This window comes from Drosophila kikkawai, chromosome 3L, assembly GCF_030179895.1.
Source record: "Drosophila kikkawai strain 14028-0561.14 chromosome 3L, DkikHiC1v2, whole genome shotgun sequence".
NCBI classification, from domain to species: Eukaryota; Metazoa; Arthropoda; class Insecta; order Diptera; family Drosophilidae; genus Drosophila; species Drosophila kikkawai.
In genome coordinates, this window is record NC_091730.1 from 29392239 (window position 1) to 29417897 (window position 25659).

Consider the following 25659-nt stretch of genomic DNA (forward strand, 5'->3'; position numbering starts at 1 on the left):
GGAGTGTGCTCTTGGTTTAGGAGAATTTGCCGATACATCTTGGTGATGTCGGCATTGAAAACAAATTTAAACGTCCGGCACTTCAGGATTTGAAGAGTGAGATCGGACTGCAGTACTGGCCCTGGATACAGAATGTCATTAAGGCTGTTCCCATTGGAAGAAGGACTGGATGCGTTGAAAACTACGCGAACTTTCGTGGTCGGACTTTCGGGCTTAAATACTGCATGATGGGGGAGATAGAAATTTATCTTGTCGGTATTCGGAGGCACCGGCTTCATATGGCCAAGATCGATATATTCTTGGATCACTGAGTCATAAGTGTCTTTGAGAGCGGGCTCCTTCTTCAAGCGAGTCTCATTCCTCAGAAATTGTGCGAGTGCGGAACTCCTGGAATGCCCCAAGTCAATGTGCTCTGAATCTTTGAAGGGCAGGGATACTATATATTTCCCGTCGCAGGATCTGGTAGTTGTTCGGACGAAAAAGTCTTCACACAAGAGACGTCTTTACCAGTCTACATGGAAGGTCCTCCACCTCCCAAAATTTTGTGAGAAGTGTTTCCATGGTTGCTTCGGACTCTATGGATTGGATTGGCAAGAATATGCCGTAGAATTCGAATGTTAGACTTAGTTGTGGTCAATACCGTCAACTAAAATCGCCGAAGTAGAAATGTGAGACGGTAAAAACGAAGCGAATATGGATGGCAAGAATATGCCGCAGAACTAGGATGGTAGATGGTAGATGGTAGAATTAATCAATCTCAGAATTAACCAATAAAATTCAAATCGTAGAATTATTTGCTCCCAATACCGTCAACAAAATCGAAGAAGTAGAAATGTGAGACGGTCAAAACGAAACGAATATGGATGGCAAGAATATGCCGTAGAACTCGGATGGTAGATGTTGGATGGTGGAATTAACCAATCTCAGAATTGCAAGTAAATAAACTGGAAAAATTTTACTTGACGTAGAAGCGACGATAATCCTAAATATTTGTAGTGGAGCCAATATTAGCTGGAGCAAATGCGACGAGAATGGAAAATTTATTTGTAGTGGAGCCAATATTAGCTGGAGCAAATGCGACGAGAATGGAAAATTTATTTGTAGTGGAGCCAATATTAGCTGGAGCAAATGCGACGAGAATGGAAAATTTATTTGTAGTGGAGCCAATTTTAGCTGGAGCAAATGCGACGAGAATGGAAAATTTATTTGTAGTGGAGCCAATATTAGCTGGAGCAAATGCGACGAGAATGGAAAATTTATTTGTACAAATAACTAATTGCTGGACGGAAATGCCGAGTTGTTTATTATTTTCGTATTTAATAATAACCCAATAAATGCAAAGAAAATATATATGGAGTACCCTTGACAATTGCGGATATTTATCGCGTGCAAAACTTTAAAAATTATTAAATGAGCAATTAATTGATTAATTATTAATTAATAAAAATATTAATTATAAGGCAAAAATAATTCGATCGGAATGGTGGGATCGGAACACCTGACACCTTTTTCCTCAATTCAATGTTCGTGGTAAAGAATGTAAAGCTCTTGGTTATGTATGTATGTATGTAGCGCACCAATAAAATGCAGAAAAAAAAGACGGACACTGGCTTATAAAATTTTGTTTTAATATTTTATTCTTTATTTATTATGTTTTATTTTCTTGGTTTTAAATGTTGTATTAAAATGTTGTTTAAAATTTTCTATGTAAATGTATGTGGATGGGGAAAAAAATATAATATGGCATAATATATGTATGTTTTATATGGCGGAAATATAAGTACTTATATGGATTTATATTATAGCACTGGATAGCTATTCGTAGGCAGCGGACTGTATTATTTATTATTCGTAATTTTTTATTATGGAATTTTAATCAATGTCTTTATGTAGACCGATGTATGGACATATGTATGTATGAATTTTAATTTTGTGTCGGAACCGTTTTGTACATTGATGTACGGATAAATGCCAATATGTAGAGGAAAGCGGACGAAAAAGAATATGGCGACGTTTAAAACGGAGACGGATTGAAAAAAATTTGCCAATTTTATGAAATGGAAAAATAGGAAATGGAAAATTCCTCAACTGCCGTTGTCAGGAAAACTCGCTCTTGGAGTCGACACGGAAATTAATCTTGCAGCAGAGTGACCGAAATTAATTGTTCGGACTACTGCTGAAGACCGGCAGTGAGGGGGCGACGGAATAATTCGTACTTATCTTTGGAAATATGAAATGCCGAGAACTGCTGGTGAAGCGGAGTTGGAAAATCCAAAATCCAAAAAATCCGGAAATCTAAAAATCCAAGATCCGGCTCGAAGGACCAAATGTTCGGCTGGGGGGGAAGTCTTCCTTCAGTTTCCAGATAAGCACAAGCATTATTATTCAAACAAATCACTCCCGCGCCGCAGTCGGAAACACCAAAGAAATCACCACCAAAATGAAGAGAAATACGAAAAAGTAGGAGGCCCGGGGGCGTGGTTATTCTCATTGTTAAACGACCGTGGACGTGGTCTTCTTTATTTGATGTCGTAAAAGGAACTAATTTACAAGTTGGAGTGAGATATCCGAACCGCCGATCGCCCAGAGTCGAGAGCCTCCGCTAGAAGAGCGAGAGAGCAAGCTGCGCAAGAGCGCAAGCTGAGAGCGAGAGCGCGCTGAGGAGCTTTGCAGAAGCGGGAGCGCTTCGGAGGCGCGCGGGGGGGAAGCGAAAGCTCCTGACCTGAACACCTTGTAAATATTAATCATTCATTATAAACTTATAAAACTAAACTAAGCGGTAAATATTAATTATTAGTAGTGGAGAAGCGAACCCCAGAAACCAACTATGTGGCAACCCCTGAACACTAAGTTAGCCAAGACGCGACCCGCGCAGAGACCCCCCGAACTTGCTATCGCACTACCCGTGATCGATAGGCCACTCGATAAGCGACCCGGCCGATCGATAAGCGCGACGCGTCGCTTAAGTGCGAGCACTAATTTTTTCACCCGTCCTCTTTTGTTCTCAACGCTCGCCGCGACAAGACGTGCGCCAGTCGCCGCATCCTCCGAGACCGAAGAACCAACGTGACGCATCTCACCACCGAGTTAGCTCTCGCGCACCCGCGAATCTGTGTTCCGCCGCGCCACCACCACGCTCGATCGTGTGCTGTGACGCGAACCGCCTCTGCCACACGCCGGCCACGCGAGTTTGCCATCAATCGCGTCCGACAATCGCGTCGCCAGGAGTCAAGTAAGCACCTTTTCCCCCCTTTTTCCCCTAGTTGTAAGGGCAGCAGCAAGCCCCGACAGCCAAAAGAATACGTATAATAAGCCAACAGAAAACCCAAAGTGAAACGTAGTTATTATTATTTCGTAGTTTGTGGTATCCTTGCTCCTCACCCTTTTCCTCCACCTCGACCGAGACCGACGCTTGTGTCTGGTTTCACACTCACAAGACGAAGCTTCGGCCGAGATTTCCTCCTCTTCTCTTCCCCCCTGCATGACCCAACTAAAGTTGACCTCCAGTAGACTCCGAGTCCATCCGGAGTAGTAGACTTTACGTAGACTCCGAGTCCATCCGGAGTAGTAGAGTTTCCGTAGACTCCGAGTCCATCCGGAGTAGTAGCCTCCCCACTTTCCCCCCTCAGCGCCGATTCCGCTACCGGGAGCCGCTGCGACGACCCACATACATTCTCGTCAGAAAGCGCCACCTATTGGTCCGAGTCCCCCTCACGACCAACACGCATTTTCGGCCTACAACGCCACCTGTTGGTCCGGGTCTTCTCACGACCAACACGCGTGTTCGGTCGACAACACCACCTAGCGGCTTGAGTTGTGAACTCACGATCGGCGTGACACCCGTCAGAGGGCGCTATTCTCCGAATTTTCGGACGATCACCGTTCCCACCCCAACCGAATCTCACCTCTGCGGTGTGATCGGCCCTGACCGGCAGACGGCGCTACCCGCGTTCACCCACCAGGGGGCGCCAGCGACAATTTCTCGGAATTTTGCCAGCCTCAAGCCTCATTCGAAGCCTCATCCGTTCGCCCGACAGGTGGTGCTGGAGACCCACCTTTTCACTGTCGGCTATACGGATGAGACAGTACAGTGGCTCTTGGCATTAAACCACGTGGTCCTACGCACGGATACGCAGCCTGCGACCGCTTTCTCTCGTTTCTACGTATGGTGCGCCTCGTTCCTCGGTATTCTGCCACCCCCATACTATTCCTACTACAGGTCCCATCCCTCTATATAAATTTTCTTGTATAGGTTCCTTGGCCCCGACTGAGATTTTATCCCGGCCAGAGAACTACGTGACAGTTGGGTAGCGCCAACGAAACGATCGTCACCACAGCTGCTGCTTGTCTATTGACAAGTTCTTTTTGTTGTTTTTAGCTAAAGCCGAGCCTTTGATTTTTATAAAATCAAAGCCGGCTATGACCTCAAGTCTGCAATTACGAATGTAAAACTATTCCTACGTAACAACCCATAACTGTTGAAACAATATAAAGCAAACAAACAGCAAACGACATTATAAGCAATTAAAAAAAACAAGAAAGGAAGCGAAATTCGGCACGCCGAAATTGTATACCCTTGCAGATTGGTTTTCATATTTATACTATAAATTATAATGCCGAAAACAGACACTAAACAGAGTTTCATAACATTTTACCTATACTTATTATGTTTACAGTTTGACAGTTACTGTTATACATTCCCAGCTTTATATTTTCTCTACATTTACCGATTGCTTCTATGGCAGCTATATGATACCAAAATATACCAAAATTCTGAAATAATACCAAAAGCTCATAATTTTATATAATTTTTTTTTTTTTTTTTTTTTTTTTGTTTTTTTTTTTGCATAACATTAAACAAATTTTATTAACGTTGATCAACCAACTTAATGGTTATAAAAAGTTGGTTAAAAATATGAGTAAAAAATAACATGGCACATGGAACAGAAATGGGAACAAATTAACAAATTTTTAATGACAAGTGGAAAATGCTAGTTACTGCTTTAAGACTCGCGAGATATGTCTTCCTCTTGTCCAGAGATCGGCGGGATGTCTACGTTTGAGCCTTCTTCTGACTGACATGTTGGCCAATGAAGCCGCTAGGCGATTGGTGTGAGCCGTGAGACGTTCGTTATAACGACTTGAATGCCGGTTGATCTGCTCCCTGATAGAGGGAATGTGGAGGTCACTTGCCAAGGCTTTGTTTCTAACGTACCAGGGGGCATTAGCAATCAAGCGCAGCGCTCGGTTTTGGACTCTTTGCACCTTCATGACGTTCGAGTCAGAAGCCATGCCCCACAATTGGATGCAGTAAGTCATCGAAGGCACTACAATTGACTTAAATAGCAACATTTTGTTGCCAAGGCTGAGCTTTTTAAGTTTAGCACGACAGGAAGCTGCTACCTTCGTTGTGTGCTGCTTCCAGGTGAGCCGCTTGTCCAGGATCAGACCCAAGTACTGCGCCTGGGGTGCTTGAGGGATGGCGATGTGATGGAGATCAACCCTAGGAAGGATCTTTCCATTAAGAGTGAAGTTGGCCAGTCGGTAGTAGAGACTTCAACTTGTAAAGTAAGCCATCATGCCACACGCGGTCAAAAGCTTTCTTGACATCAAGAAAAATAGCAGAGCTGTATTTCGCGCGGGGTCCCGCTTCCACCTCCCGCCCAACCGACCGAGGGGCGCAGCCGTGTGACGTACGGCACGAATCGCGAACTAGATAGACGCGGTGAATTAAGGAAGATAAGAACGAGGAAACGTTACAAGAGAACAAAAATTAATAAGGGGAACAAAAATATATAATATAATAAAAATAGTAATAATTAAGTAAAATCGCATGCAAAACAAATATAAAAAATATAAAATAATGTAACTAAATAATAACTACGATAAATAAATAAATAAAAACACATGCAAAGTAAATATAAAAAAAATATAATATAATGTAACTAAATAATAACTACGATAAATAAATAAGAACGCATGCAACATTAGACTACGGTGATACACTACGAGCTAACTCTACAAGTATTAAAGTTTTTAGTACAGAAGGGCTATCGCTACGAATTATAATGTCAGAGAGGCGGTTGTAATCCGTAAATAAAACCCTAAAGGGTTCATGCACTTCAAACTCCCGCCTACAGTGATTTACTACTAAAGGAATAAGGGTTCTAGATGTTAGTCGGGGAACGTGGAAATTGAGCTGCCCTAAGAGAAAGGGGCTCTCAACATCACCGTTTATTAGGTTATGGAGGAATACGACACCAAGCATCGTTCTACGGTTAGCTAGGGAGGGTAAGTTAATTAATAGGAGTCTACTTGAATACGACGGTAGCCTCTCATCAGCATCCCAAGGTAGGCCACGGAGGGCGAAAAGTAAAAAGTTCTTTTGTACAGATTCAATACGGTTAATATGGATTCCGAATTGAGGACTCCAGACGCATGAACCATACTCCAATATAGGGCGAACTAACGAAGTAAAAAGGGTCTTCGTTATATAAGGGGAATCGAATTCCTTCGACCACCTCTTAATAAAACCGAGCATGCCTTTGGCTTTATTAACCATGCACGAAATATGTTCAGAGAACGAAAGTTTAGGGTCTAAGCGAACGCCTAAATCATCAACAAGAGATATTCTTTCAAGAGCGCAATCATTTAGCGTATAAGTGGCAAACTGGGGAGTGACACGTGAAAATGTCATCAGCTTGCATTTAGAGTTATTGAGATGTAATAAATTAGCACGACACCATGCTTGAAAGTTATTAAGATCCGATTGCAGGTATGACTGGCAAGAGCTGTCCTTATACTGCACGCATAGCTTAACGTCATCAGCGTACATAAGTACTCTAGAATTCGTTAGAACCAGCGGGAGGTCATTGATAAACAATGTAAATAGCAGCGGGCCGAGGTGGCTACCCTGTGGGACGCCAGAAGTGACTCTGAGGAATTTGGACAGAGCATTTTTAAACATAACCTTTTGAGTTCTGTTACTCAAATAGCTCAAAATCCATTTAAGAAGATCGACAGGAAACCCGATTAAGTCAAGCTTCCTTACAAGAAGAGAGTGATTAACCGAGTCAAAAGCTTTACTGAAGTCTGTGTAAATCACGTCGGTTTGAAAGTTACGTTGGAAACCTCTAATAACGAAAGAGGTGAGTTCCAGGAGATTTGTAGTGGTCGATCTTCGCCTCATAAAACCATGCTGACATGGTGAAATTACGGATCTGCATAAATGCTGCAAGTGGGGAGTAATTACATTCTCGAAAAGTTTTGGAATTGCCGACAACTTAGAGATTCCTCTATAGTTGCTGGCGTCCGATTTGCTACCTTTTTTGTGGAGAGGAATGATAAATGATTCCTTCCAAATAAGGGGAAATTCTGAGGTTTCTAAGGATAAGGTAAACAATTTCAGAAGGGGATTGCACAGAGCTCCGGCACAATACCTGAGCACGCAGCCTGGTATTCCATCGAACCCGGTGAGTAAACTGGTTTTACACGATGAAGATCCGAACTAAGGGAGCTTTCGGTTAAAATAGGACTGAAAATTAGGTTCGACTTGGGCAAATCAAAAGAGTAAGTCTGATCTAAGCTATTCGAGCAACAATACGTAGTTTTGAAAAACTCGGCAAAGAGATCGGCGATGGCCTGATCAGAGTTTGCTGTAGCGTTCTTGAACGAAAGCGCTGAAGGATGTAAATTGGGTTTTCGCTTAGTGTTAACAAAGTTATAAAACTGTTTCGGGTCCTGCGTGAACTGAACCCTACAGCGAGTTAAATAACTTTTATAACATTGCGCGTTAAGCACGGTGAAATTCGACCGAGCACTAAGATACCTTGAATGAACAGTAGGAGATCCGGTGCGTTTATAGCGATTATAAAGCCTAGACTTAACGTTTTTTAGGCGTGTCAGCTCTTTGGTGAACCAAGGTGGTTTACTAGAAACCGACGGATAGGCTAAAGGAACACACAATGCAAAGAACGAATTCATGGCACTGTAAAAAATATCCACGGCGGACGCCATGTCAGTACATCTGTAGAAAATTTGCTTTACGGAAGCAGCGAACTTTAGTTGCTGAGCAACTCAAATCAGGTTTGGTCTTTACGACAGTCCCCAAATCGATGGTCACTTCGAAAGTAGGATGGTAAGGGTCTTCGGGAAGCGTCAATGGATCGACTCTTGTTAAGTTTACACCTACAGGATCAGAGACGAAACACAGATCTAGTAGGCGATTTAAAGAATTTACGACATGGTTAACTTGGGACAACGAAATGTCAAGCAAACCATCTATGAGGTCATGCTGTGCCGCAGTTTGGAGGACATTAGACGCACCATCTGATGACCAACGAGCTCCAGGTATATTGAAGTCTCCTAGAGTTATTAGTTGGTCTCTATCTGTAAGCATGTTGGAAACAGCCTGAATTGCCGAAAGGTGTTTCCAATAAATAGGCTCTTCAGCAGATGGAGGAACGTAAGAACAAGTTATATAGATAAAACTACCTGGAAATGATAGTTTTACACAGATAAATTCAATACCTGTGAGATCGTCAATTTGAACCAGTTCGGAAATAAGGGTGGAGTCAACGGCAATTAAAACTCCACCACCTCGCTGGGAATGACGGTCCAATCTATAAGTTGTGTACTTACCCGGAAAAATTTCGGAGCTGAGAATCTCCGGCTTTAACCAGGTTTCGGTAAACACAATCACCTGGGATGCAAACGAAAAGCTATCAGAATATAATTTAGAGAGCTTGCTGCGTAGGCCTCTAGTATTCTGATAGGAAAGTAGGAGGGAGGTATTTAGTTTTTTGGCACTGCCGTGACGCCCGCAGTCACTGTGGTTTGTGCCGGCCGTGAAGGCCGTTTTTTCTTTATCTTTACCTCGTACTCCTTGACTACAGCGTGCTCGAGCCAGAAGTCACCAGAACAAATTGTGTCAAAAAGATCGAGGGAGACACTTATCTTGAAAGATGAGATATCTCTGGGGTATGAGAAATTGAATTTTTCCACTTTCACACTTTTGGCTTGTGTTTTGCTCCGTATATGAGCTAGTACATCTTCCGATGCGAGATCAGGGGCAAGCCGGGAAACAAATATTGTTTTTAATGGTGGAATAGCGGTGAGGGTTTTTGGTAACGCAGCATTACCGACTTCTGCTAGTGGTTCAGCCCTATTTTTGCCCTTAGGGATAGCCGAGATTTTTTTTGAAGTCTGCGGAGTCAGAGATTGAGACCCCGCAGCGGACTCAACTATTAATACTGGCGGAGCTGCTGCCATTTCTGCCCCGGCACCTTCGAATGCCGAATCTTTAGCCGTTCCCGATCTTAACATCATTGGAGCTGGTGTCGGTGACGGGGGCTGTGCCGAGGGAGTGTGCCAAATCTTTGATTGCAGTCGACCAGCAGCAGATTTTTTTCGCTTTGGCGACTCGCTTAACAGCTTCATGCCGCTAAATTGAGCGTCCAGCTCTGTGAACAGGTCGTTTGTTTTACGAAAATTGACCCTAAGTTCACTAAATCCGCGTTTGGTTTGCCGCATGAAGGATAACATATCCTTCTCCACCTCACGACAGGCATGGCAACAATAGCGCAAGCCATTTTTGGCAGAAATTGCGTCAGCGATACGGCCCGTTAAGCTTAGACACTTAGCGTGAACGACCGCATCGCAAAGCCAGCAGTGAAGGCTGGGCTGATCTGCCAACACCTCTTTTTGGCAGCCTTTAATATCGCAAATAAAATTTGAGACCATTTTCACAAACCTTTAACCACTGTGCGCTGATAAGCAGTACCGAACAAAAACAAGAGAGCGGGAGCGTAAGCGTGGGTGAGCAGAGAAAACAAACGAAAGCTTGAGCCGCCTAAGTGCCGCTAGGAGCAAATAAACGGGACAACACAAAGAGGGGATAAGAAAAACGCAAAAACTAAAAGTGAATTAATTAGATGTATGTATATATTAAATAAACACTTAAAGACACATGCACATGCACTCGCGTAGCAAAACGGCAAAGTTATATATTGTATTTTAACAAGTTAAAATCTGGACCCCGGTGGTTTTAAATGCAAAACAACACAAAAGTTCGGAGCGCAAAACAAAAACACGACCGTTCGCTATGAAAGTTCAAAGATTATTGCTTGTTTTCAAAAGCATTTAAAATGTGCTGGACGACTCGATGTGCTTGCTCTGGGGTCCCATGATGCTGCCTAAAACCAAACTGGTGGTCGGGAATGGCTTCCTGAACGCTTCTTACTCCCATTATTCTAGTAAGGAATATTCTCTCGAAAATCTTAGAGAAGGTGGGTAGTAAGCTTATCGGTCGGTATGACTCAACAAGGTTCTCCGGTTTACCAGGCTTTGGTATCATCGTTATCACAGCACACTTCCATTGAGAGGGGAAGTGGTGGATACGAAGCATGGAGTTAAAAAGGAGAACAAGGAACAAGATTCCCTTTTTAGGCAAAGCCTTGGCAATTCTGCTGTCAATGCCATCGAATCCCGGCGCTTTACTGGGATGTAGCTTTCGAATATGAAGACAAACTTCTTCTGGGCTTACATGTTGGATCGGAACCGCTTCAAGGGAGAGGGCATTTATGAAGGCTAATGTTTCTTCAACATCCTCGGGGTTCGCGAGGTCGAATGGCTGGAAGCGCTTCTTTAGTTCATCCGCAAAAGCTAGTGAAATCTCTGTATCAGACCTGCACCATGTATCGTCAGATTTCTTAATGGGGATCTTTCGGATGGGCTGTCGCTTAATATTCCGGGTACATTTCCAGAGGTTAAAGCCGTTCGATTTGGTGGGGTCAGCGTTGAGGAGCATCTCATCAAAATATTCGCGCTTTGTCTCATACAGAAGCTTTTTGAGATCGTTTTCGGCGCGTCGATATGCAGCTTTGTCGAATGGGTCTTGGGATCTCATATATCTGCGCCGAAGGGATCTCTTCAACCTTACTAGATCCATAACCTCAGGTTTTAAATGAGCCTGAGGTGGGTTAGATGAGTTCGGTACTTGTCCACAGGTTGAGGCCTCAGCAGCGGTATGAATATTTCGTATAAATATCTCGACAGCGTCGTCTATATCGTCCGGAGAGTTTAACACCATGTTGAGGTTAACAAGCCGGTTAACTGTAGCTTGGAAGCGTGGAAGGTTCGCATTTCGAGGCAGGATGCGAGGCCTATGGCAAATTTTCTGCGCAGCAACTCTTAGTTTAATTATCAATGGGATGTGATCAGAGCTAAGCTCAAAACTTTCTGAGATGGTGAGGCACTCAGGTCGTATCCCACTGTAGACAGCAAAGTCAATAGGTGTTGGAGTTCTTTGGCTATGAGGATAGTGCGTAGGCCCCCCAGTTGCAAGGACCTGGACATTAGACCTTTGAACTATGTCGGCGATTGCTCTACCGCGGGTAGTTGAGTTTCGAGACCCCCAAAGGCGATGATGAGCATTCCAGTCACCTGCGACGATGAAGTTCCTTCCAAGATCGTCATAAAGGTTTTTCGAAGTCGTCAGCAGAACATTGAAAATTTGGTGGACAATAGATGGACGCAATAGCAGTTTCGCCATGATCAGTTTTAACTTTAACTGCTACACATTGTAAATTTGGACTTTGCATACTGTAGAACTGGTAATATTGAAGACAGGATTTTATAATAATTGCTGAGCCACCGCGTTTTCGATCGGCAGGATGAGTAGCTTGATGGATATCGTACCCGTGCCATTTGTAAAACGACCTTGAGAAAAAGTGTGTTTCACTGACCAGCATAATATCAAGCTCCAGCTCAAGGGCTTTGTTGGCAAGTCCGTCGGCGTTCCACACAGGTAGGAGTCTAGAGACAAGACCCATCATCGACACCATCATTTGGAATAATTTGAAAATCCGACAACTATATTTTACAACTGTCAAAGGAAATTGGGAATTTAAATGTGCATTAAGGGGGGGTAAGGTAATTAATTTTTTTTTTTCGTAAATTTTTTTTTAGTTTTTATTTTAAAGGCTCAATATCTTAAGAATGTTGTGTCCAAGTTTTACATCGATCATAGGAAATTTTACGAAGTTATGCAGAGTTGAACGAAGGTCGCTTGGTGTTCAATGCATGAGAATCACAAAGTTTAAAGCGCTCTCCTGAAAAATGCCCTTTTGAAAATCGGTGTACACGATAACTCAAAATCTACTGATCCAATCGGTTTGAAATGTGGAACATAACTTCTTTAGATAAATCTACAGGTATTCACGTCGACCTTTTTTTAATTTTTAATTTTATTATATTTTTTATTTAACAAATTAACTAATTTTTTAAGTCAAAATTAGGGGTTTTGACTTCAAATTTTGATTAAAAAATCGGGAAAAAATTTAAAAAATAAGAACGCTTCGTGAATACCTCGGGATACTTATCCTTCAACAAATGAGGTATAAATTTTTTAGATCGGATGATTCTGTGAACAGTTAGGATGTACACCGCAAACCAACTTTTTTTGGAGGCTTTCCCATAACTCCTCTACCTCTAAATATTTTTCAATACAAAATTTATCAAAAACTGTTAAAATGTTATGTTATTATATGGTTTTTTATTCATTGAGCAAACTTAAGCCGTTTCGCCACAATACATTTTTGAAAAGTTGCCCGTATTGCACCGAATTAACCTTCGGCTCTAGAAGTGATATTTCGCTGTGACTGCCTTGCAGATTCGGCCTGGCGATTTTGGGAAATAGACCTGTATGTGAGGAGCCGTTCCTCAGCCATTTCCTGAATTTGTTGCTCCCGAAGTCTCCTTTGAAGTCTAGTGTTCCGATGATGCATTGTGTTCCTTTGTTGTTCCCGTGCTCGAGTTATTGGGTTGTTCCTTGTGATTCTGTGGACTTCGGCGTCTCGTGCTCGCTCGGTCCTCCTATTTTCCTCTTGTGCCCTCCGGTTAGAGCGAGAGAGGGTGTTTTGTACCTGATGTCGTCGTCGCTCCTCGGAGATACTCCTGGCCAGTGCATGCGCTGCAGTGTTTTGCACCTGCTGTCGTCGTCGCTCCTCGGAGTTGCTATTGGCAAGTGCATACGTTGCAGGATATTGCAACTGCTGTCGTCGTCGCTTCTCGGAGTTGCTCCTGGCCAGTGCATGCGCTGCGGTATTTTGCAACTGCTGTCGTCGTTGCTCCTCCGAGTTCTGCCTGACGAGTTCATGCGCTGCAGCATCCCGTGCACGTTCTGGTCTTCGATTTTCCTCGAGCGATCTCCAGGTATCGTGATCCGCAGTATTTTGCAACTGCTGTCGTCGTCTCTCTTCTGAGTTGATCCTGTCAAGTGCATGCGCTGCAGTATTTTGCAACTGCTGTCGTAGTCGCTCCTCGGAGTTGCTTCTGGCCAGTGCATGCGCTGCAGTATTTTGCAACTGCCGTCGTCTTCGCTCCTCGGAATTGCTCCTGGCAAGTGCATGAGCTGCAGTATTTTGAAACTGCTGTCGTCGTCGCTCCTCGGAGTTGCTTCTGGCCAGTGCATGCGCTGCAGTATTTTGCAACTGCTGTCGTCTTCGCTCCTCGGAGTTGCTCCTGGCAAGTGCATGAGCTGCAGTATTTTGCAACTGCTGTCGTCGACATTCATTCAATCGTTCCCGCGCTCGAACTCGTTCACTACGCCTTCTCTGAGAGCGTGCTATGGTGTTCCGTGCGCGAGTCTCCTCTGCAACCTCCGAATTTACTGAGCGGACAAAGGCATTGTGCTCGGCATTTCGAACTCTAATTTGCGTTGCATTTCAAGCGTATTGAGCCCGATTTCGCCTAAGTGCGGCTTGGCGGCGCTGTTCCTGGGATAAAGAAGATGTGCGCGACATTTTCTTATATGGTTATATATATGATGTATGTTTCTAAAATCTGAAATGTATTAAGATCGATTATTGTTCTCATTACATTTCGATTTCTTTTAGGGGGTTCAGCTTCAGCTTTTAAAACTCGAAAAAACTATACGCTTGAAAAAGCTAATCCCTCTAACGATGGTATCCACAGGAGATCGAGATATATATATACATGCTGAAGTATATATATATATATCACATTGATCACTTGTTATGTTGGTAACAGGTATGAGGTTACGATTTAGGGGTTATGCGAGGGCTGCATTTATACCTGATACCAATGTAACTTACCAAGAAGTAGTTGTACACTTATATATATATATATATATATATTTATATATATATATGTATATAAGTGTACAACTACTTGTAGGGAAGGAGCGAAGACGACAGCAGTTGCAAAATACTGCAGCCTTTTATGCGTATTATCTCCTTAGGATATGAACGGCAATGCGGGTGCAGTAGTTAATGATCCGATTTCGGTACCTGATACTGTAAACGCGCTTCCCCATACAAAAGTTCGATAAATTTTTAGAAAAATAATTATAACTTTGCTGTTTCTAAACATTTTTGCATAATTTTTTAGATATATTTATATTATTTCTGAATTGTGGTAAAAATTTTATGAAAAACGGACGACTATATGATATAGCTGCCATAGGAACGATCGGGAAATTAATAGGAATAAAATTATAGCTTCGTTGTTTTTCAACGTATTTTTATCTAATCTGAATTATAAGCTTTTTTTATTATTCTAGAATTTTGGTATAAATTTCATAAAAATCGGACAACTATATCTTATAGCTGTCATAGAAGCGATCGGTAAATGTATACAATATGTAAAGCTGGGAATGTAAAACTGTAACTGTCAAACTGTAAACATAATAAGTATAGGTAAAATGTAATGTAATCTATAATATAAACATAAAAACCAATCTGCAAGGGTATACAAACTTCGGCGTGCCTAAATTAGCTTCCTTCCTTGTTATATATTATATCTCCAAAGTTTCAGTTGCTTGACTATTTAAAAAAAAAAAAAAACGCAAAATAATACCTACATTTTTACCGTTTACATGTATATCACACCTTAATGTACAACTCACGATATGCCCATAAACGACCAAAATTGAATTGTTTTCTCGATGGGGCAAGGCCGGCTAGCCAGTCTCCTCTCAGAAGGGATTTCCCCCCATTCGCCCGCAGGTCGCACCATAAACCCCAGCTGATCTGGAATCAGCAAAAAAAAAAATATAAATGTAAAATGGGAAGTGATCGAAGCAGGCGCAGAGCTTCGAACTGACGGCAGCTAAGTAGGAACAGGGAGAGAAACACTCATTGTGTTTTGTGGAGTTCAGCAGTTCGGTTGAAAATTCAGCAGATACGACAGCAGAGAGAACCATAACGAAAGCTGAAAATTAAAAAGGCAGAAAAGACGCAAAACTTGCAATAATCAAAATAAATATAATTAAAAAAAAAATACTACAATAAAGAACCAGCTAAGCGGGGCTATAAACCCATCTTACATTTGGGGGCTCGTCCAAACCTAAATTGCAAGTCCTGAGAAGTTTGAAAGGCGGATAGCGGAAGGGAATGAGTGTGAAGCCGTATTACACTAGATCTGTCGCAGCGGATAAAAGTATCAGAATGGATAACTTTGGTAAAGCTGGTGAACAAGAAAATGACGAAGTTAAAAGCATGCATGAACTTTCCGAATCAAGAGGAGAACAAAAGGCTGCAAGAAGAAGCATGCAGAATCGTGTCGGAACAAGTGGAAGGAATGATACAGCTATAGCAGTTGAGAGCAGCTCGATCGACGAACACACAAAAACGCTGAAAGACCTTGTGCAGCTGCTTGCCATAAAGTTTGGAGCGGAGGAGCAGAACAGAGGATGCTCGATTACAGCGGAAAGCTTCGCGAAAATTATTCCACAGTTTGACGGAGAATCCATTCCAGTAAAGTACTGGTTCGACAATTTTGAGCAGAACGCTGCAGCCTACGGGCTGAAAATAAAACAAATGTATGTCCAGGCTCGGGCGAAAATGGTGAACACTGCAAAATTATTTTTGGAGTCTACGTTTGTTCATCAATATGCAGAAATGCGTATGGTGATGGAGACAGAGTTTAGTCGTCAATATGTGTGCAGTGCTGATGTCCATGAGCAGCTCCGTACTCGGAAGAAACGCAAGGACGAATCATTTCATGTATACCTACTGCAGATGAAAAAGATTGCGTCACTTGGAAACATCGATGTACGTTCAGTAATCCGTTATGTTGTTGACGGCCTAAGCATGAGGAGTGACTTTAGATACTCTCTCTACTGTTGCAAAACGTACAAAGAGCTACAGGAGCAGTATGAGGTGTACGAACGCGTGGGCGAGAAGCCGTTCAAGCCGAACAATGAGAGGTCGACACCGGACAATAGGATGCAGCGCGAGTTCAACCACAGAACGAATCACTGCTTCAATTGTGGATCTGCAGATCATCTTCGCAAGGATTGCAAGGCTGCCGTGAAATGCTTCAGTTGCAACAAAGAGGGTCACATGTCAAGGGATTGTCCTTGGTCAGCTGCTGGCGTTCAAGTTGTGCGGAGTGCAAATCGCATGAAAAAGGTGACCATCAACGACGTGGAAGTGGAGTGTCTGGTAGATACAGGAGCCGACGTATCTATTTTGCGTAATTATATCTTCAAGAAAATACCGAATGTCGTTTTGGTGAGATCTGCGTCGAAGCTGCGTGGGCTGGGAAAAAAGATCACATGTCCAGTTGGCTACTTTTTGGCTGAAGTTGCAGTAGATAAGGAGATGACGCCACACAAGTTTGTTGTAGTTGAGGATGAGGACATCGAGTAAGACGCGCTGCTGGGATTCGATTTCATCTCGAAGTTCGAATTTTCGATGGTGGTCGACGGATACAGGTTTTCTTCCCCGCTGGGGGAGCAGGCTTGTGAGGAATCAAACCAGATGAGTATTTATTATATAATAAATACAGATGAGGAAATAGATGTTCCTCCGCAGTACGCTAAGGAAGTGGCGCAGCTTATCAAGAATTATACGGCAGTGGATTTGGTAGCAGAAGTCCCAGTAAAGCTGCGAATTTTTCCGGATGGTGAAATCGTCCCATTTCGTCAATCTCCGGGAGAGGAGAAGGCTTGTGAGAAGTCAAATCAGTATGATAAAGTGTCGCAGCTGATAAAGAACTACAAGGCCGTGAATACAGTCGCAGAAGTCCCAGTCAAGATGCGGAAGAAGGTGCTTAAGAAGCCGCCAACGGATCGAAATAGAAGAACCATTGGCTATGAGGCAGTGATCAAGAAGCTGACCCGCTGCAATGGTGGAACAACCCAAGAGTGTTTGGCGGAGACGCCGCGAAGAGCAAGCCTAAAATCAGATCTGGCCAGCAACCACAAGCTGCGTGAGTCGCGCAAAGCCCAGATTGATGGCACCAAGAAGGAGAAGTCGCTGGCTAGAAAGGAGCGCCAGCTGCTGCAGAAGAACTCGACCCAGGATGAGATCTTCGCCCGCTGCCAGGAGTTGGCCTACATGAAGATGCGTGAGTCCCAAAAGTCGGCCATAGAGGACCGCAGAATTTTGAAAAAGAAGCAGGAAAATCGAAGAAAAGATACAAAGATAAAAATTCAACGAGCACAGGAATTGTATAAGAGGAACTTTGAACAAAAGCGAAAACCGGAAGTCGATCATAAAGCTGGAGATTTAGTCGCTATACGACGGACACAGTTTGTAGCTGGAAAGAAGTTGGCTGGAGAGTACATGGGACCGTACGAGGTTGCAAAAGTTAAGAGGAATGGCAGGTACGAAGTTCGGAAGGCAGCAGATTTCGAAGGACCAATTAACACTTCAACCAGTTGTGACTACATGAAGCTGTGGCGATATGTGCACGACAACGAGGATGATTGGTTATCTGGGACAGATCGAAGCAGGCGGAGAGCTTCGAACTGACGGCAGCTAAGTAGGAACAGGGAGAGAAATACTCATTGTGTTTTGTGGAGTTAAGCAGTTCGGTTGAAAATTCTGCAGATACGACAGCAGAGAGAACCATAACAAAAGCTGAAAATTAAAAAAGCAGAAAAGACGCAAAACTTGCAATAATCAAAATAAATATAATTTAAAACAAGAAAGGAAGCTAACTTCGGCACGCCGAAGTTTGTATACACTTGCAGATTGGTTTTCATATTTATATCATAAATTATAATGCCGAAAACAGACACTAAAGAGAGTTTCATAACATTTTACCTATACTTATTATTTTTACAGTTTGACAGTTACAGTTATACATTCCCAGCTTTATATTTTCTCTACATTTACCGATTGCTTCTATGGCAGCTATATGATACCAAAATATACCAAAATTCTGAAATAATACCAAAAGCTCATAATTGTATATAAGATATAGTCGTTCGATTTTCATAAAATTTTGAAAAACAGCCAAGTTATAATTTTTTTTCTAAAAATGTATCGAACATTTGTATGGCAGCTATATGATATAGTCGTCCGATCCGGCCCGTTCCGACATATATAGCAGTGAGAGTATATAGAAGACTATATATATATATATATATATATTCAGATAACTTTAAAACTGAGGGACTAGTTTGCGTAGAAACGGACAGACGGACAGACGGACGGACAGACGGACAGACGGACGGACAGACGGACATGGCTAGATCGACTCGGCTGTTGATGCTGGTCAAGAATATATATACTTTATAGGGTCGGAAACGTCTCCTTCACTGCGTTGCAAACTTCTGACTGAAATTATAATACCCTGCAAGGGTATAAAAATAAATACTATAATAAAAAACCAACTAAGCGGGGCTATAAACCCATCTTACATAAATACCGAAAAACAAAGACCGACAAGAAAGGTAAACAATCTACATTTTTTTATACAACAATTACTGCGGGACTAATTCCTCTCTCTCTTTCTCTCTCTCGGAACGTAGGCTTGTGCTTGGCTGGAATCGCCCTGGACGCCCCTCCCTTCCAGAGACCCGGAACAAAGGTGAATGACCACGATTAATTTGTACGTTTATAAACGTATATGACTGTCAACAATTATTTAAATGTACCCTCGTTTTTTTCAGCACTGCATCCTACCTACTTGGAGCTTCAATCAGGGGAAGGGACTGAGACGGGACGTTCGAATTTTTCTCTCAACAAGTATACCCCTACACGACCAACCGGCTTTCGCAGCGCAGCCGCATATAAATATCCCTTTTTGGTTTACGATTTAGTCGAGGTTAATTTTTTCTGAAATTGTTTGTGCTCATGGACGTCTATTTTTACATATTGGTAATTTATGTGCCTTAGATTTGATTTCTACGTGCTTTTTTCTTTTTAAATTTTATGTCTCTAATGCCAAATAAGTGAATTAGCATATTTACATACACATTGCACCGACAAACCAGTAAACAATATAAACTAGCACGGGCACGTTAATTTAAATTTAATAAATAAATAAATAGGGAATAAGTATGGACTGAATAAATTATATAAATAAATAAATATTGTGGAATTAAATAAATAAATAATTTAGCCTAATGTTCAATAAATAATTAAATAAATAAATTATTTCCTGGCCGTGGGTTTCTTCGGGGCTTCCGTCTCTTTGTCTCGGCTGAGACGATGGCACCTCGGCCTTGGAGGTCCGGAATTTGGGACCCGATTGACTTTGGGATCGGGGCCGATTTTTTCTCTTTACTCCCCCCCAGAACTTTCGCCTCCAGGAGGCAGCTATGGTCCTGTGAACGTGTCCATGTTTAAATTATAATTTTTGTTCCATTTGGAACGGACTCACTTTTTTCCTGCCTAGCTGTTTCCCTTCTTTCTTGTGGTTGCCTGGCGACCGGCTCCTGGTCGCTCCGTGGCTTTCCGGCTGGCTCCGGTTGCCTTCCGTTTAGTCTCCTCCTAGTGGTTTATATTTTCTTACTTTCCCGTAAAATACTTTTTTGGATTTTTTCCGATCTTTGCGGGTTTTATTTCGGTTTTCAGGTTTTCTGGTTTTTAGGTTTTTAGATTTCTAGATTTTTATTCCGGCTCCGTTTTTCTCTTACTGGCCGCCATTAGCGGTCACCTTGCCCTATATAGGCTCGGTTCCCACCAATTCCTTTACCCACTTTTCTCGCCTCTCTCACACGGGGTCGAGAACCGCTTCCAAGGCCAGTACTCTTTGGTGCCTTGGTGTGGGTGTAGCTCCCGCGATCGACACATACCTCCCACCTTCCCCTTCGGTGTGGACCGTATGAGACGCTCTAGGTGCGATCCACTTCCCCTCTTCCTGGACCTGCCAACATATCTTTGGTGCGCATCCCAGACGATATTTGTTTCGCCAGCGGCTATCGATTACCGCCCGCAGAGAACGCTAATATTCGCGAGCATTCCAAAACTCACAGCAAGAAAAGGTAAACAAACAAAAAAACGCAATCATCCTCCACCCGTTCAGCGGTGTCCCACCTACCGTGTCAGCGTGTCGTTTTCCCTTTACAACCGCAAGTCTTTCGCTTGGTAGATGCCAATAGGCTGCCCCGCCAGGTCCTCCAGCTCGAACATATTGTGCCCTAAGGGCTTCACGACTCGGCACCTGACGAATTTCCGGGCGAACTTGGCGTTGTAATTCTTCCAGAAAACGCTCAGGTTGAAATTCCGACGGAAGACTTCCTGGTCTGGTTTCACGTTAAACTCCCGTGCGCGCTTGTTATACTGCCGGCTGCTCCGCTCGTACGCCTGATGCAGGTGTAGCTTGATACGTTCGCGTATAATGTTCCGCTTGTCCTGGCAGTTTAAGGTGGCCACTTCGTGGTCCGTCATTGATTGCAGCTTCCTGGCCAAATTGTACTGCCCGAACACTGCAAAGAAGGGAGTCACGCCCGTCTCCTCGTGCACTGCATTCCGGATCGCGACCTCGATCTCCGGCAGAAATGCGTCCCAGTCCGATGGTCTTCCTCGAGATACGTCCGAATCGCGGCCAGCACCGTCCGGTTGACCCTCTCTGCAGCGTTACTCTGCGGGGAATACACCGCCGTCCGCATATGTTGTACCCCATATGCCTCCATCATGTCTTGGAACGCCTTCGAGACGAACTGCTTACCATTGTCGGAGTGTATCAATTCCGGCACGCCGAACTTGAAGAATACTTCGTGCACCAGGAACTCGACGACGCTGGTGGCTGTGGCTTCCATCATTGCTTTTAGGAATGTGAACTTTGAGAAGTGATCCACGCCCACAAATATCCAGGCTTTCCCTTGCTTCGACCGTGGATATTTGCCCAGGAAATCTATATATAGTTTCCGGAATGGCCTTTCCGTCACCACTTCCTGCCCTATCCCGACCTGCGTGCGATAATTCGGGGCCTTCGCCTCCTTGCACTGAATGCATTGTCCCACGAAGTCTCGAACTTGCGTCGTCTTCCCTGGCCAGTAATACTGGAGTTACTGTCGGGTCTTCTTTACTCCTCCGTGTCCCGACGTCGGTTCCTCGTGAGCCGTCGCGATCATCCCGGCTGTCAGCGATGCCGGAATCCATAGTTTCCACGGCCCACCCTCGACTTCATCTTCCAATCTCCAAAATCTGAGGCATTTAAAGATGAGGTCGCCTTCCACGCGAACGTCCGGTAGGCGAGCCTGGTTTTCCTTTATCTCATCTCGAATCTCTTTATATTCCGCAGATTGGAACTCCGTCGTGGCAAGTCCCAGGGTGTCGTCGGCATCCAGCTTCAGCTCCTCCACGCATCTGGACAGCGTATCGGCCACCACGTTGTCGGCTCCCTTCCGGTGCGAAATCTCGAAAGCGAAGCCTTGCAGCCTGAGGGACCATCGTGCCAGGCGTCCGCTGAGGTCCTTCATGGTCATCAACCACTTCAGACTCGCATGGTCGGTGATTACTGTGAACGTCATCAGTTCCACATATGACCGGAATCTTTCTATGGCAAGTACTGCTGCCAAGCACTCCTTCTCTGTCACCAAATAATTTATCTGGTGTTTGTTCAGTTTTGAAGAGAAGAAGGCTATCGGACGCTCGTTTTTGTCCTCATCATATTGGAATAGGACTGCTCCTACCCCAAGATGTGACGCGTCGCACTGGACATAAAACGGCCGTTTAAAATCAGCGTGGACCAACACCGGGGCCGGTGCGTTCTTCAGCGCCTGTATCGCGCTCTTGGCCTCTTCGCCCAGCACTAACCGCGTGGTTCGTCCTTTCCTTAGGGCGTCCGTGAGCGGTGTCGCCATGGCTGCGAAGTCCTTGATGAACCGACGATACCACCCCGCTGTGCCCAAAAAGCTCCACAGTTCCTTCACCGATTTCGGCTCGGGAATTTTTTGGATCGTGACGATCCATTCCGGATCCATTCGGAGTGTCCCTCCGCCGATGATGAACCCCAGGTACTTCAGCGTCTTGAAGCAAAACTTTGACTTTTTAGCCCTATGGTAAAATTTGCCTTTCTCAGACATTCCGCCACCAAACCGAGGTACTTCATGTGCGTGTCGAAGTCCGGCGTGATGATCAGCAGATCGTCTAGGTGGACGAACACATTCGACCTCGGGAATCACCTGGTCCATGAGCCGGCAAAGCCTCTGCGCCGCGTTGCACAGCCCGAACGGCATCATCGCAAATTGGTACAGTGGCCTTCCCGCCACCGTAAATGCCGTGTACGGGCGGCTCTCTGGGTCCAGTTCCACCCGCCAGAAGGCGAATATCAGGTCGACACTCGAGATGAAATGGGTCTGCTCTATCCTGGATAGGATTCCCTCAGTGCTCGCACAAAACGGTCAACCGTTTTGATCATTCGAATTCTTTCGGAGAGAGAAACAACCAAATAGCCTGAAAAGGGTCGCAGATGTTCTCGCTTCTTTGCTTTGTTTGCGATTCCGGTTAACTGTAACGGGAGATCGCAAAGACAAAGCTTTCGGGAAACGAAGCGGCAAAGAAACTACTCGCTCGCTTCTGAGTCGAAAAGAGTGCCTGAGAGAGAGAGGGATGAAGCACTCGTATTTTTACGAAAAATTAAAAACACATTCTACAAACAATTTAAACACAAATTAATGAAGAAATAAACTTAAGTTTGTGTTAAATGTTTTTTTTTCTTTTTGTTTCATTTGTTATTTATTTTAATCATTTAATTTAATTTAATTTAATCACTTACATTTTTAAATGTTTGTTGTCAAAAATGAAGAAATTGTGCAAACAACCAACTGACGCCACGCGAAATGTACAAATTAACAGCGAGAACTTTCCGCGAAGAAACCGGTCACACTTCAGACAACGAGCCCGCTCTCTCCGCTTCAACCGAGAGAGAATAAAAAAAGGGCCAATGGCAGATGGGCCGTTGAGTCTTTTCGCCGCTAACCGGTTACGTAACCTTAATGTTGAGACCTTTTTGGAAATCGGGGCTCAACCCAGCGAGCTCTGGATTCCCTCGATGGGTACGCGTCCTTCACGGTCAACTGGTTCAGCTTCCGCGCGTCCAGACAACCGGTTCTTGTCCGGCCTTCGCACCCCCGTCGTGCGGTTACTCCACGGACTCTCGCTTACCTCGATCACACCCAGTTCCAACATCTTATCGACCTCAGCCGACACGATCTTCTGCATCGCTGGCGACAGAGAGTTCCGAAACGCTTGCCTCATGATTTTGTGCTGGCATCTCTCCGAGAACTGCCGGTGCCAATGCGAATGGCCTCCAAAAGTCGATCCCGAGATATGGCCTGCTCCAAATACGGGCACACGTAGAAGGTGAGCACCTTCTCCACTCTCTTAAACTGTACCGGCACATGTACTCGTCCGATGATTGACCTATCTTCTCCAGCAGCAGTCTTCACTATGGACCCGTACTTCTCCATCCACACGCCCATCTCCTCCAGCAACTCACGGCTGCCTCTCCCGAGGACGTTGACGGACGCACCTGTGTCCAGTAAACCGGCCACTCGCTTGCCCTGGATGAGTACCTCGGCAGAGACTCGGGGATCGCATTCTATCTAGCTAGTGTTCGCAACAACATGCTCGACAATGGATGGCAACGTTGGCACGAACATCACTTGAAGCAAAAGTTTGTAGCGACAACACGTAGTACCGGAGCTGTAAAATGTCAAAACAATTTATGTAAGAATTTATTTATTGCTTGCAAAATGAGCAATCTTTGTGGCACACAAAAAGGATCGGAGTTCCTGCAGAAGGCAGTAGCTCATTTGGACAACATGAACGCCAAGAAACCAAGGGACGAAGCTGACATTTATGCTGAAGGGTGGGCTACAATGTTCAGGGAGCTAAGCAAGGATCAGCGGCTATACCCTAAAAAGGGTATAGATGAGATCCTCATGCAAGGCCACCACTTTTTCATCCACATATTGTGTTTCCGTTTTTGCGCTTCCTCTTTCTTTTTTTTTCGAAGCAAACATTAATTGTCAAAAGTGCAATTACAGTGGCGCTGTCGTCACATGGATTCAGAATCTGCAGTAAAATCAATTTTTTGATTTTTTTTTTTGTAGAAGATATGAGCACAAAAAATATATTATTTTTTTTAGCTTTTTTTAAATTATTTTTATTTGAGCAAATACATAAAAATAAAGAAAAAAACTTAAATAAAAAATATTTTTTAAAAATTGTTTTCACTGAAAAACAAGAAAGGAAGCTAACTTCGGCACGCCGAAGTTTGTATACCCTTGCAGATATTATTTCATTACATTTTACCTATACTTATTATGTTTACAGTTTGACAGTTAGTTTTGCATTCTTTTCTATGGCAGCTATATGATATAGTTGTCCGATTTTTATGAAATTTATACCAAAATTCTAGAATAATAAAATAAGCTTATATCCCAGAGTATATGAAAATACGTTGAAAAACAACGAAGTTATAATTTTTTTCCTATTAATTTCCGGATCGTTCCTATGGCAGCTATAAGATATAGTCGTCCGATTTTCATGAAATTTTTATCGAAATTGTGAAATAATATAAAATAGCCATATCTAAGAAATGGTGCAAAAATGTTGGAAAACAGCCAAGTTATAATTTTTTTTTCTAAAAATTTATCGAACATTTGTATGGCAGCTATATGATATAGTCGTCCGATCCGGCCCGTTCCGACATATATAGCAGTGAGAGTATATAGAAGACTATGTGCAAAGTTTCATTCAGATAGCTTTAAAACTGAGGGACTAGTTTGCGTAGAAACGGACAGACGGACAGACGGACATGGCTAGATCGACTCGGCTGTTGATGCTGATCAAGAATATATATACTTTATAGGGTCTGAAACGTCTCCTTCACTGCGTTGCAAACTTCTGACTGAAATTATAATACCCTGCAAGGGTATAAAAACTAATTTTTCACTTTGATACCCTATAAAAAAGGGAATAAGTGGGAGTGGCACATTTTCCAATAAATATGTAAATTTTACAACAATTTGCTGTCAAATGGCGTTTAAATTATTTTATTATCTTATTTGGTTCATATGCGTCGTCCGTTGCCATGTTCACTTCTCAAAGATTTCCCAGCAAATGATGTTTGGAAGCATGCTGACACTAGTTGGTGGGAAATGAAATTTTTGCTCGACGAGCGGCTCGGCCAACATGTTCTACTGTGGATGGGCCCCTTCAGGAGCCTCCGGCGGACGGTTCGCATCCCATCTAGCTGGTGATTGCTAAATATGGTATAAATTGGTTATAATATTGTTTTTCCTAACGGCTAAATCTTTATTCGTAGGTTAACTTATGGTTGGGGTCCGCGGATCATTTAGTTGCGGGCCTGAATCTCGAGCGCGGGTCTCCCACCTTCCCTACGCTCGTCCTCGCGTTTCCCGCGCACACCGGGCAGTTTGGAGTGACC

At 43.6% G+C, this 25659-nt stretch overlaps 1 protein-coding gene across 2 annotated transcripts in view; it reads right to left on the minus strand.

Moving 5' to 3' along the window:
- vtd (RAD21 cohesin complex component verthandi) overlaps positions 1-25659 on the minus strand; it is a 270142-nt gene that overhangs the window by 114117 nt on the left and 130366 nt on the right. The window lies entirely within an intron of this gene.